Source organism: Nematolebias whitei, chromosome 3 (assembly GCF_014905685.2).
Source record: "Nematolebias whitei isolate Nwh7 chromosome 3, NemWhi1, whole genome shotgun sequence".
Classification (NCBI taxonomy): Eukaryota; Metazoa; Chordata; class Actinopteri; order Cyprinodontiformes; family Rivulidae; genus Nematolebias; species Nematolebias whitei.
In genome coordinates this window covers 28,162,432-28,177,481 of record NC_056500.1, presented here as the reverse complement: position 1 = coordinate 28,177,481, position 15,050 = coordinate 28,162,432, and the positions used below count along the sequence as shown (strand labels likewise).

General features: G+C 44.7%; 1 protein-coding gene across 1 annotated transcript in view; it reads left to right on the top strand.

Moving 5' to 3' along the window:
• The first annotated feature begins 1,100 nt into the window (after nucleotides 1-1,100).
• The window catches only part of zgc:92140 (uncharacterized protein LOC447854 homolog), a 48,444-nt gene continuing 34,494 nt past the window's right edge, over nucleotides 1,101-15,050 (top strand). The window contains exon 1 of the mRNA XM_037674767.1: nucleotides 1,101-1,209. The gene's annotated coding sequence lies outside the window, so the exon portion shown is untranslated. The remainder of the gene's footprint in view (nucleotides 1,210-15,050) is intronic.

Below are 15,050 nucleotides of genomic sequence, written 5' to 3'. Positions count from 1 at the left end.
TAGACAGGCCTAAGAAAAGTGCAGCACAATAATTCTTAACATCCAGTGCTTCAACAACGTCATTAAGAACCTTCAGTGAAGCAGTCGTTGTGCTGTGTTGTTTCCTGAAACCAGATTGATGGAGAGGTAAGATGTCAACCCATTTCTTGAGCATATAATATTGTACTTTATTACTGCATTATAAGTACTGTATCTACAACTAATATATCCTAAAAAAAAAAGTTTACAAATGCTTATTGTGCTCACAAGGTAGTGACTTAGTCTGAAATGTTGAATATAACAACTCTAGATGAAATATATTAGGTGAACAGATTTGGCTCACTGTTTGGCAAGAAACTGGTCAGTTTTGTCTCTGCCACCCTTAAATAATGCATAATAAACAGTTATTAATGATTTATAAAGTGTTTATAGCTGAATTAATAACATATCTATTAACTATTTATTAGCCATGTATAAAGAGAGCCTTATTGTAAAATGATACCGTGAATTTTAAAGACAGAGTGGCAGAAATTTGAGCACGCTTGTCATATGTGCCATGTTTTGTCCTCTGGATTAAAATCAAACCAAGTAAACATAGGAATTTGTCTTGATGTGAAACTGCAAAGTGTGAATAGTAAATAAGCCACAGTTTGGTAAACAGATTATATTTAGATTAATTACTCAACAAACTGACCAGATTGCATTTGAATAAAGTGTAATCTGATTATAGATAGCAGTGGCAATGAGAAATAGATTACATTTTCTGTTTTACATGCAGATCTGTGTGTGTGTGTTTAATGGCAAAGGATTGTTTTGGTTTTATTTTATTCATTTTTCTCCACTTATGAATATTTTTAAGACTCTCCAACATGAACACCACCTGACACTGCAGTTCATTAAACTCATTTTCTGGTTCCAGCAGGACACTTATGATCTGTTATTATAAAATTATCTTTAAACACGTCGCTTTCTGATGTGAAGTTGTGTCACAGGGTCCAGAACAGTTCCAGGTCCTGTGCAGGGTTCGGGTCCAGCCCTGAAGGCGTCTTGGTGGGGCGCTCTTCAGTAATGGCTGCGCGCGTTTAGCGGCATCCTGGTGAAATGACGCACACTTTACGTTCAGTGCTCTCGGCTCGCGGCTCTTCAGTCTCCATAGCTCGGATCCCGCCCGGTACCAAGCCCGGAAGCCCGAGCGGCTACCCCTCAGTGGACCGAGCGGAACCGGTTCATGTGAGTAGCAGCCTGGGTTACTTTCCGACCATTCAGCGTGCGGTTCGGGTTCGGGTTGGACCCACGTTCCTGCTCTTGTCCTTGTTTCCTGACTGGACCCGGTGCGCGTGTTTTGTTTTCGGTTTCGCCCTCATTCTTCAACTGAACCGAGCACGGTTTACAAAACGGGATCGACGGTGGCGCGTGTTTTTGTCTCTTTTTGGGGGAGGTTGTGTGCGCGTGCTGGCTCGGCTGGGGCGCATTTTGAAAATTTCCACACATCCTGGTTGGCTGCGCGTGCCAGCCCCCTCTGAGGCCGTTTGTTTTCATCCACACAGCGAGGACCTGTGCCGGACCAGGCTCCGGGCCGTTCGTGGAAACTCAAACTACCCTCACGCACGCACCGAGCCACTTTTAGCCCTCGGTTCTCTCCGCGTGCAGGGCTGGAAACAAAGCTGCCAGTGTGTCCCTGCGGCGCAGCTGGACACAGCTGCTGAGCGGCGGCGCGGGTTCGATCCCCGGAGCAGGCGAAGTCGGGGTTTGTATCCGGGTCGGGCTCTTTTCTGGACCTACAACTTCTCATGTGTGTGTTTTTATTTTTACATTAGTCACAAACTGCTGAACATCTTTATTCCTCGTTCTGTGTGATCGGAGGGAACAGGTGAATGACAACTCAGTTAAATTTGATGAAACAGACTCTTTAACCCAACAATGTTCAGTCAGGTCATCTGGTCGTTTCTTTCTTTCTTTCTTTCTTTTTTCTGAGACGTTTCGTCCGTCATCCAAAGGACTTATTCAGGACCTGACTGAACATTGTTGGATTTTTACCTGGATTATTGAGCATAGACTTTGGCGGCTCTATTAATTCATTCTTCCAGGTATGATTTTCCATTGTCAGACAGAAGTAAGTTTTCTAACTCCCTGTCCTCAAATGTGGCGGTTTCTGGTGTTTGTTGACGTGTTGATGTTGTTGTGCATCAATCTGGTGTGAAACTGGTGTGGTCAGATTATATGGCATCATGTCACCGTCAGCTTACATCAGGGTTTATATAGGTTACCATCAGTCCTGTGAGTGGATGTATTAATCTCCCTCCTCCCTACTTTATTCCTGATCTATCCGCCTGCCTCCATCTGCTTTCCTGCCGTTCACTTATATGGTGTCTGCTTATTATTGCTCACATATGGCTTTTTGACTCCTCTCCTTGCTCAGGAGGAGCTATTTTTATCCCCGTCCTCCTTCCTCATCCTCTCAATTATCACCATCATCTGCCCCTGTGCCCTCCAACCCCTCGGCGGAAGAGAAGCAGTTGGGATGAGTGTTCAGCCCCGGTCTGGGTCATCATTCAACACTTGCAATGTCACGATGTGAAGAGGTGGAGGGTTTCCATGGTTACAGGATGTCTCCTCCGGTCCGTGGGCGTGGGAAGGAGTTCCCATGACTGTGTCTTTCGTTTAGTTTGTGTTTGCTCTGCGGGTGTTGAGCTCCGTCGGTGCTGTCAGGTGTGATGAGGTAGTTTGTGTTGCAGTGCAGAAAGCACAAGGCCAGCAGAACCTGATCCCTCTGTTCTGTTTGACTGAGGGCATCACTGGACCGGTGAGTTTTCTACCTGACCGAATGAAAAGAAAGTGCAACCAATTTGCTCATTCCCGGTGTTTGGGTTTAAATGCCTGCGTGCGCTGCAGTCGATGTGCTGATCGACGGTTGAAATCAGTGCTGATGGGTCATTTTTTTTCTCGCCGTTTGTCAGCAAGAACTGGAGGTGAAGCTTTCTGTGCTTGAGTCCAGCACACCATGAAGCAGCATCTTTGTGCATGTGTGTATAAGTGTGTATATGTGGGAGTCCCTGACTGTGTTTACAGTTTAGTTCAGAGTCCGACAAGGGACACAGACAGAGCGCAGTATTGATTTTTTATTTATTCATTTAATATTTCTGTTGTTTTCCTGGAACTGGAAGTAACATTTAACATTTGGTTCCACAGTAGATAAAAAAAAAAACGTTTCAGGTTAGTAGGCATGTCGTGATAACGACAAGCTTCAGTTAAGGTTTACGCAGTTTTATAAAACGCCTCAGCAACATCAAATGTGAAAAGAAGGTGAAAATCGGATGATATAAAGAGAAAGTTAAATGAGTATTTCAGGGGTTTTGTCAGGCTGTTATACGGTTCTGCTTTTACAAATTCTAAAACCCCAACAAGCGTTGGTCAGAATGATCTACAAAAAGATCTGATATTCAGTTAATTATTCATTCACAAAAAATATAAGAAGACTTGCTGAACCTAAATAAATGTATATTTAATAACCTATAGAAAAACTTGTACATTTGAATATTTTATTTAGAAGCGCATTCTCGCTTAAAAAAATCTCAATTGTAGGCTACTTTAAGTTGTTTTTACCAGCTGCTGTGCATCTTCATTTTCTTAGTTGCTAATTGATGAGGCGTGTACAGGCATGGCCAATTGCTGATTTATTTTATTTTATTGTGGCCAATTAAAATCATTCTCTGTATTATTTATTGTTTTTTGCTGAGAAAATTCCTCTGATGTCATTTTTCCATACCTGTGGCTCACCGCATATGCATAAATATCTCAGTAAAATAAAAAAATAAAAAACAGAGTAATTGCAATCTCGTTGCTCAGTATGCCACCACTTTGCTGGTTTTGAGCCATAACAACTCCACGTTGGGGGTTATTAGTCTACTAAAGCGTGCAGTTAAGGAAAGGTTTGTTAATCTTTGTGGAGGAGCGTCTGTTTGCATCTGAAATGAAAAACAGCAAATAACCCACCAGCCATGTAGAGATGTGAAACGTAGACTCGTCTGCAGCTCCTTGAGCTGGAACAGGCAAACGTTTCGCTCTGTTTTCCTTCCCACATGCAGGCTCGCTTGAAAACGGCTCTCACCATTATCCTGCAGCGAGCTCGCCAGTTATGCATACACTGTTTGTTTCTCTCGGTTGTGGTAATTATTACTAATGAATATTATGGTGGGTATTTTGCTCGTGGGTTGGTTTGTTAGCAAATTCAGATGGATCTGGGTGAGACACCGTAAACAAGTCTGACCTTGCATGGATGCTGCGTTGGAGTAGGCCCACTCTGTCAGCCTTGCAGCCGTCTGAGAAAACACATTCAACAGCAAACTTGAGGTGAAGTTCAGCATAAAAATGAATTCAATGACCGTCAAAAAAATCACCAAAAACTCTGAAGTGGGATGTCCTGATGCATGCTCAGTAATCCAGGTAGAAACATCTTAAAGTTAAGTCAGGTCCTCTGGATGGATTAAAAACAAAACGTTGAAACGTTTTGTTTTTAATTCAAAAGATTTCTTCAGTCTGAGGAGCTGCAACAAACTCAGTCTTATAAATAGCACCTTCTCATAGTGGATCAACCTGTTTGCTGGTGACAACCAGAACTAGCTGGTCACACGACCGATCGTTATGCTCTGATGGCTGCGTGCTGTTCACAGAGGGCTGAGTGATACTAGCAATAACAGCATTGTAAGAGGGGGACAGGTGAACAGAGGCCTCCGCCTGTTTAATGATGGACGGCTTCTCTTAACAAAGATGGCCTCCTTCATTCCTCTCTCAAGCCATCGTTCCTCTCCATCCAGGATGTGAACATCTTCATCCCTGAAAGAGTGACCGCTGGCCTGGAGATGAGTGTAGACCACAGAGTCCTGGCCTGATGATGTTGATCTTCTGTGCTGGTCCATCCTTTTGGCCAGTGGCTGTTTAGTTTCCCCGATGTAAGACTGATCACCCTCCTGACACTGAACAGCATACACAATATTACTCTGTTTGTGCCGGGGGACTGGATCTTTGGGATGAACCAGTCTTTGCTGTAGCACATTTTGGGGTTTGAAATGTCTGAAGAGGAAATGTTCCTCCTTTGTATTACAAAATGTTCAGATGGGCTATCTTGTTATTCCATTCCTGTCTAAACTCAACTATTATCTCATCGTACTCCGGCTTGCTTTTACTTCTGGGTGACTGCCGAACTGAATCGCCTCTTGGGAATGAGTAAAATTGTCTGAACTGACCTGAACTGAACTTCTGTCACAGTAGGAATCAGCAGAACAAAATGCTATTGCAAGGAATAAAACATGTGGAACAACATGCCTTTTGGTCTTTAAGGGTTGTTCCCTGAGAACTCTTGCGGTATAAAAACCAGCATTTAATAATCCTCAGAGGAGATATTTTATCCTCTAATCCAATGCTTTAGGTGAAACTGTACATTTTGGTATGGTTGCTTCTCTCTGGCACCAAATGTGGCTCACTGCAGCTTAAATCTAAAATGTGTTGCTTGAGGTCTTGGCACTCTGGAATTGTCTTGCGTACTTCATTCTATTATTGTTCTTTTGTTTTCATCTTTTAGCCTCTTTGCGTTCTCGTTAAGCTGCAGTCTTGTAAGAAAATGCCGAGCAGACCTCGTAGTTTCAGCTCAACTGGCTTTATAGTGTCTGAGAGAGAAATGCAGGCCCCTTACCAGACTATATGTATGCACAAGCGTCTCTAATGCCTGCTTTAGCTGTGTGCGATGTGTTTGTCGATGTCAGACTTCGGGTTTATGCTACAGAACAGAGGCGCTCCTGTTTAATCTGCCACCCCTCCTTTTCCCTCAGTTTTTTCACATCTCCACTTCTCTCCATGACCGTTAATCATCTTCATTCCAGCGCTGACAACAAGGGAAGAGACACTCAACAGCAAACAGCGCATAAAGGGAACACACATTTCCAACAACAGGGCACCATTGAAGAATGGTCCTGCTCGTTCACGTCTCAAGTGTTGGTGAGGCTTCCATGGCTTGTCAGGCTGATGAAACGCTCAAACTGGGACAGTATTAGAAGGAGAACACTTGCTGCCTGGTTAGAGTAAATATTATGGTACAGCGGACCAGGGTTTGGACTGAAGCTCTTTTGTCAGATAAAGCAGCCAAGACACTCGACATACTGCAGCCACCATCCTCCATCAGAAGCACTAGCTTCCGGTAAATTTGCTGCTTCAACAAGATAACATATCATATTTTCTGGATTATATGTTGCTCTGGAGTATAGGTCGCATCAGTCAAAAAATGTCTCATGAAGAAGAAAGAAACATCTATAAGTCGCTTTGGAGTACAAGTCGCTTTTATTTAGAAGTGTATTTCACAAAGTGCAAGAATAAACATCCATCCATCCATCCATCCATCCATTATCTTTACCCGCTTATTCCATTTTTGGGTCACGGGGGTCGCTGGTGCCCATGTCCAGCGATCACTGTGCGAGGGGCAGGGTACACCCTGGACAGGTCGCAAGTCCATCACAGGGACACATAGAGACAAATGAGACAAACAACCATTCACTCTCTCACTCACACCTAGGGACAATTTAGAGTTACCAATCAGCCTAACATACATGTTTTTGGTCTGTGGGAGGAAACCAGAGTACCCAGAGAAAACCCACGCATACACGGAGAGAACATGCAAACTCCACCCAGAAAGGCCCCTGGACCGGGGTTTGAACCAGGGACCTGCTCGCTGAGAGGCAGCAGCTCTACCAGTTGCACCACCGTGCTGCCCCCAAGAATAAACATTTAATCTGAAATAACTTAAACACAGAACATACCATATTTTTCGCTGTATAAGTTGCACCTTTTTGCATAAATTAGCATGCCCTGTGACTTATACAGCAAAGTGACGTGTTTATGTTTTTTTCCCCATATTTATAACCAAATTTTTAGCTGCGATCTGGCGATTCCATTCATTCTGACATGGAATATATTGAACACTACCAACAAAGTTCATGCTCAATAATCCAGGTATACAATCCAACATTTTTCAGTCAGGTCATCTGGACAGTTTCTTTTTTTTTGTGCTGAAACGTTTCGCGCTCTGTACGCTCCCGCAGCTACAAATCTGCTTTTGAAATGCAGCTGATTGGACCGTCAAAGTGCATTTAGTAAGGAAAAGTTCAACTGAGACACTTCTTTGCTATAATTTCAAGCAAACAAATAATTGTTTTTAAGTGTTAATCTTGTTAAATTCTTGTTAAAGTCCCCTCGTCATGCATGCTCCCGCAGCCAATCGATTTTTGGTACAACACCGGCCCACGTTTCCAGGTGGTCAGCGGTGACGCATATCAAATGTGATGCGTCAGCGGTGACACATAATAGATGCGACTTATACGGTGAAGCGACATATTTACGTTTGTTCCACTTTAGACATTTTTGGACTGATGCGACCTATGCAGCGGTGCCACGTGTACGGTGGCTGGTATGGTACCTGGGATCCTGATCAGGCTTAATTAGCATAACAAGCCAACGAGTCCAACAAGCAAGTTACCATCCTCGATGTCGCTTTTGAACAACTCTGCCAACTCCAGCTGAAGATGGGGGGTGGCGTTAGCAGAAGAGGAACAACATACAATATATTTGGCAGCACCACGGCTCAGTGGTTAGCATTGTTGCCTCATAGCAAGAAGGTCCTGGGTTCAATCCCCGGTTGGACCTGGGGTCTTTCTGTGTGGAGTTTGCATGTCCTTCTCGTGCTTGCATGGGTTTTCTCCAGGTACTCCAGTTTCCTCCCACAGACCAAAAACATGCATGTTAGGCTGCATTCAGGCCCAGGCATCCCTTGCAAAAGAGATATGTGATCCCAATGGGATTTGCCAGATTAAATAAAGGTTAATAAAATAAATAAATATAGTTGTCAAAAGCCTAGAGGGCCCTCTCATGACTGCAAATGGTAATGCTTACTCTTTGGTTCATGTCTGTATGAATGGACATTTAACACGTCAGTCAAAAATTGCATCATGAATAGGGGAAAAAATGTAAATAAGTCACTTGGGACGATATGTCACAGGACTGGCCAAACTATGAAAAATAAGTGTGACTTAAAGTCCGGAAAACACGGTAATATTATGTGGTGTACATATAGTACGAAATGAATACCATGAGAGGATATGAACTTATGTAGTTTGTACTTTTTATTTGAATATATGAACTTTTTTTTTTGTATATATAATTTAATTGTAAAACTTAATCCTTACAATTACAGCTAAAACATGCACTTATTTAAACATTTTCCCCTCGGCAGCTCAAGATATTTTGTTTTCAGTGAAAATATTTAGCTTGTAACATGTTTGTAATGCATTTTTTTACTGTCCAATTATAGAAAACGTTGGTTACGTACTGTAACCCCAGATTCTATGAATATAGGCGTAGCCCTTTAAGAGCTGTCGCTTAGTGGGTTTATCCCGTTATGCGCAAGCATCATACTGAAAAAATTAGTCCACGCCCACCTGCTGTGTGGGCCCCACCCGATCCGTATAAATTACATTAAGAGCGGGTAATCTGCTCCCAAATAGCTTATTCTTTTTCTTCAGCTATTCAGGAGCCAGTGAGGCCCGACGCTTAAAGGGCTACGCCTATATTCATAGAATCTGGGGTTACAGTACGTAACCAAAGTTCTATTTCATATAGGCTTCGCCCTTTAAGAGCTGTCGCTTAGTGGGTTAAGGGCGAAGCGGATGTGGTCCTCGCCTCACTGGGTCCATTCGAACACAGTAAGAAACGGAAGCTTGCCCAAAAAACGTCTTGTCACTCAGCTCCCCGTGTGCATAACTACGCATCGCGTAATTGTGTGCCATGCACAGACGCATGCTGTGTAACTATGCGTTCTGACAAAGCATGAATGCCCCGGAAAAAAACTTTCAACGGGGGAAGATGTTGAAAAGAGGAGGGGGGGGGGGGGGCATGAAGCAACTGATTCATGATTGAACAGTATAAACAGATTAATATCAATGAACTGATTATTGAACAAATGAACTGATTGGTAACAATAGTCATGAACTGATTAGTGACAATAGAACCAAAATCACAGACACAACTTGTGGCTGATAACAACATCTCACACTGTGAAGCATACAGACAGATGTGAGTTTAAACAGAGTTCCATGAAGAAAACAACAGTATTCATTCTGTTAGAACACTAAGGACAGAATGTGTCATGGAACGAGCCGTTACATCACGTAGGTAAAAGCGAATAAATGAGCAGGGTGTTGACCATGCAGCCGCAGTGCAAATGTCCTGCATTGACATACCATTATGCAGAGCAGTCGAAGATGCGATACCCCTGGTGGAGTGTGCTTAGAGGTTGACAGGAGGCTCTAGATCTGATGCTCTGTAGGCTTCAGAAATAGCCTCACACAGCCAGTGTGACAAGCGCTGGGTGGATAACGGGCGGCCTGCGGATGCATCTCTATAATGCACAAACAATTGTTGAGTTTGACGCATTGCAGCTGTGCGCGCTATGTAACACGATAACGCCCGCACCGGACAGAGAAGATGAAAAGATGCTTCTTCTTCTGATCTGTGGGGGGGAGGGAAGAATCCCTCCAACGATATCTGTCTCGATTTAAAAGAGCTCGTGATGTTTTTAGGCATAAAGGCTGGGTTTGGTCTTAAATCAGCTGAACTACCGTCAGCCTGGATTCTGAGACATGACGGAGCGGCAGAGAGGGCCGATAAATCACTCACCCTCTTAGCGGATGTTAAAGCCAGCAGCAGGGCTGTTTTAAGAGACAAGAATTTAAGTGAAACCTGATCCAGAGGCTCAAAAGGAGCTTTGATCAGGGCTCGCAGGACCAGCGTTAAATCCCACTGTGGAACGAGTGGGCGTGAAACCGGCCTATGTCTTTGTACACCTTTTAGAAACCGCTTCATCAGCGGGTGATTAAAAGCTGTTCTGTCTCCGAACCCTTCGTGGCAGGAGGAGATGGCTGCAGCGTACGTTTTAATCGTGCTGAATGCCAACTTCCTATCCATCAGCTGTTGAAGAAAGGACAGCACGCCACCTAATGGACATGAGGTGGCCTCCAGACCTTTCTCTGTACACCAGCGCTGAAAAGCCGTCCACTTTGATGTGTACAGGGCTGTGGTAGATGCAGCGCGTGAATCTTGAATTGTGCGCACTACCTCCTGAGGGAGACCCATCTTCTCTAAGCGGGACCGCTCAGCGGCCAGACCCACAGGTGCTGGCCTATTTCCGGGTAACTCCTGATCGCTCCTCCTGCTTGAAGGAGAGCATCTTCCCTCCATGGCAGTTTCCACGGGCGACCCGACAACAGACGCTGCAGGACTGGGAACCATGGTGCGTTCACGCGCTCGGGAGCTACCAGGAGAGCTGTCAGTCCTTCCTCCTGAACTCGGTTCAGGAACCGTAAAATCAGAGGAGGAGGGGGGAACGCGTACAGAAGCGTTTTGGGCCACGGGCTGTGAGCAAATGCATCCACCCCCAGCGGTGGATCGTCTCGTGGGCTCAGGGAAAACCATAATTGGCACTGAGCGTTCTCTCGCGTCGCAAACAGGTCCACAGCTGCTTTGCCAAACTTCTGCCACGTCTGAAACATCAGGTCTGGATGGAGGGTCCAGTCCGCGTGACGTGGGCCGCCCCTGGACATCACATCTGCTCCTCTGTTCAGAACGCCGGGTATGTAGACCGCTCTGATGGACAGCAGGTTTTGGTGAGCCCAACACAGTAGCTTCCGCGCAATGTGTAACATCTGGGCTGAACGCACACCCCCCTGGCGGTTTATGTACGCAGCAGTCACCATGTTGTCTGTGTGAATCAACACGTGTTGATTCTGTAGCACGGGAGCAAAATGGTATCTAATACCCTGAAGCCCTAATTTAAATGCTGCATTATTTGCATAAGCTGTCACATTTTGTTACAAGCCTGTGCTTGCTAAGTCAAGAGAAGGTTTCATAGTTTTCGTTTTTTTTTTTGTTTATTTCCATGTTACGCTTGCAATCAAATCAATCAAAAGATAGAATAAAACCCTGAAAAAGTTATTTTATAAAACCTCCTTGAAGGTTTTGTTTTCTATTTAGTGTGGGGTTCTTCTGCTTTGTTTACCAAGTTAATATGGGCACCTGGAAACAAAAAGTTGCCCACCTTTGGATTAAACTCTGAAGTCCCGCCCCCTGAAAGGTCTGCTCTGATTGGTCAGCTGTCACAGTAAAGAACAGCTGCTTCTGTTTGGGTAGAGCATCCCAAACTGTGCCACCTGTCTGACAATGTGTCTTGTTTTGCACCTGATATTAAAATGTGTCCCATTCAGTCCAGTGGATAACTTTACCTCCGATACATTTCAACTAATTATGTGCAATTTTCCAGCTGTTTTTGATACTTAACTAATAAAACATGTCAAATACACAGTTATATGGCGATTATTGTGCAGAATTAAATATACCGGTACAAATAATTCTCTAATGTTTGTTCAGCGACTTAAACATAATTATTAAATCATCCATCCATCCATTATCTTTTACCTGCTTCTTCCTTTTTGGTTCGCGGGGGTCACTGGTGCCCATGTCCAGCCATCACTGTGCGAGAGACGGGGGACACCCTGAACAGGTCTCCAGTCCATCACAGGGACACAAAGAGACAAACAACCATTCACTCTCTCACTCACACCTTGGGACAATTTAGAGTTACCAATCAGCCTAACATGCATGTGTTTGTTTCTGTGGGAGGAAACTGGAGTACCCAGAGAAAACCCACGCATGCACGGAGAGAACATGCAAACTCCACCCAGAAAGGCCTCCGGACCAGGATTTGAACTAGGGTAACCTTCTCGCTGAGAGGCGGTAGCTCTATCAGTTGTGCCACCGTGCCCGATTATTAATTCACTTTTCTTTTTTTTTAAGATTTGCTTGAGTCACACTTGGTTTATTGTATAATAGATATGATAAGAGACTTAAGAAAAGAGAGCATGAAATAAAAGTATTGTTGCAAAGTTCAGTGTTGATGCGTTTCTGCTGACTTAAGCCACACAAACCCAAGGCTTTAAACTGAAGTTATTTTGCTCCCTGTTACACATTTATGCTGTGTGTGTGTGTGTGTTTCTTGTATTGCACAACACCGTCCATCATAAGTTCTGTTATTTTACCTAAAACTAAAAGTTTTGAGCCACAGAAATGAGCACATTTATTTTAGCTGTAGTTGTGTGTGCTTTAAAGAATAAATAAGAAATCCAATAAAATAAACAAATCAAAGTTATTTTAAATACATCTTTTATGGGTAATTATAAAATGCCATTAAATGCCCATGCCTGTTTATGTGTGCTTGCCTTTAGTGTTAACAAACCATCTCATCGACCACAGAACAGATTTTTATGAAACACTCAGAAGCTAATCATTGGAAGTAAATCTACAACTGATTGGACTCACCATAATTCATAATGGTGCCACAGCTCATTGACTTTAGCCAAAACAAAAAAGATTATGACCAAGTTAATTTGATAGATATTTAGCTAAAAATTTGGTGTGATGGGTATGGCGCATAATCTGCAACACATATTCAGAGCTCTACATATTATGTAATTTTTTATGCTAAGATATAAGGTATATAAGAGACATAGTCTGTCCAGCGTGTCCTGGGTCTTCCCAGGGGTCTCCTCCCAGATGGACATGCCCCAAGCACCTACTTAGGGAGGCGCTCAGAGAGCATCCTTACCAGGTGCCAGAACCACCTCAACTGGCTCCTCTCAATGTGGAGGAGCAGCGGTTCTACTCCGAGGTAGAGTTGCATTCAGGCCCAAAAAATCTGATCCAACCCGGCCCCAGCCCGCAGTCATAATTTCTGAACCCCACCCGACCCAACAAATTAACAGTAATTACAGGTCCAAACCCGGAAAAAAACAAACAGACATTTTTAATTAGTTATTAACGGTCGGGCACGAGCAACTGTATAAAAGATGCAGAAGATTTGGAGTTGAGAGCGTGTTGGTCCTTTCATGCCCATAAAAAAGCATTTAAACCCCGTTTCTGCCTGCATTTGTCTGAATTACTGAGACACGCGGACAGCTGTGACACACGCGTCTGCTTTGGGATTTCACCTGTTTGGGAGCTGCTCTGTTAGCGTCATCAGCAGCACGCGTCCGCTGAGTGCAAAGGCAGAATTAACATCCATTTAGGCGATTGATCACTTCCTGGCAGTACAGTCCTATCTAAAACTTAACTGAACTTTTGACCTCTTTCAAGGCCATTCAGCTCACGGTGAAATGACCGCGTGTGGCTGGTGGATGTCTGGCAGGCCATGTTATCATATTCAGCTGATCCTGACCTAATTAAAAGCCTGAGACTGGTCTGGCCCGCCCATTAATCACATTATAACAGCCAAGCCCTAATCCAGGTCGGTCCGGGCTGGGTTTTGGGTTAGAAACGACAGCTCTACTCCGAGTCTCCCGAATAAATGAACTTCTCACCCTATCTCTAAGGGAGAGTCCATCTACCCTGCAGAGGAAACTCATTTTAACCACCTGTATACGCTATTTCATTCTTTCGATCACTACCCAGAGCTCGTGACCGTAGGTAAGGGTAGGAATGTAGACCGACCATTAAACAGAGAACTTTACCTTACAGCTCAGCTCCCTCATCACCACAATGGACTGGTGCAGAGTTTGCAATGCTGCAGATGCTGCACCAGTCCATCTGTCAGTCACACGCTCCACTCTTCCCTCACTCGCAAGCAAAACCCCAAGATACTTGAACTCCTCCACTTGAGGCAGAACCTCACCCTCGATCTGAAGAGAGCAATCCACCCTTTTCCAATTGAGGACCATGGCCTCAGATTTGGAGGTGCTGATTATCTTCCCAGTCACTTCACACTCAACTGCGAACTGCTCTAGTAAGGGTTGAAGATCACGGCACAATGACACCAACAAGACCGCATCATCTGCAAAGAGCAGAGATGGAATCCTGAGGCCATCAAACAGGAATCTCTCCACCCCCTGGCTGCACCGAGAAATTCTGTCCATAAAAATTATGAACGAAATCTGTGACAACGGGCAGTCTTGGCAGAGTCCAGCTCCCACCCTGAAGGGCGACTTACTACTGGCAATGCGAACCAAACTCTCCCACCACTTGTATAGGGACGGAATAGCCCGTAACAACGGGCCCCCAATCCCATATTCACGGAGCAACTCCCACAGTATACCTCAAGGAACACGGTATAAAGACTTCTCCAAGTTCACAAAACACATGTAGACTGGATGGGCAAACTGCCATGACCCCTCGAGGACCCTAGTGAGAGTAAAGAGTTGGTCCAGTGTTCCACGACCAGGAAGGAACCTGCATTTCCCCCCCTGGACTGAGGTTCAACCAATAATCGGACTCACTTCTCCAGTACCCCTGAATAGACCTTACCAGGGAAGCTAAGGAGAGTGATGCCCTTGTAATTAGAGCACACTGTCTGGTCCCCCTTTTTTGAATAGGGGAACCACCACCCCAATCTGCCAATCCAGTGGCACTGCCCCCGATGTCCACACAATGTTGCAAAGGCATGTCAACTAAGACAGCCCCACAACATCCAGAGCCTTTAGGAAATCAGGGCGAACCACACCCGGAGCCCTGCCAACATGGAGCTTTTTAACTACCTCGGTGACCTCAGCCACAGTTATGGACAGACCAACTTTGAAATCTCTTGACTCTGTTTCCTCCATGGAAGATGTGCCAGTGGAATTGAGAAGGTCTGAGAAGTATTCTCTCCACCTCCAAATGACATCACTGGTTGAGGTCAACAGCACCCCACCTTCACTGAACACAGTTCGTAAAGAGCAACTTTCCTCTCCTCATCTGCCTTATGGTTTGCCAGAATCTCATTGGAGCCGACTGAGAGTCTTTATCCAAGGCCTCAATGAACTCCTCCTACATCTGAGCTTTTGCCTCAGCAAGGCTGCAGACCGCTTGGCCCTCCGGTACCCATCAGCTGCCTCCAGAGTCCCACCATCCAACAAGGGCCGATGTGATTCCCTCTTCAGCTTGACAGCCTCCCTAACCTGAGGTGCTCACCAGCAAGTTCGAGGATGGCCACCACAAGAAGAACAGAC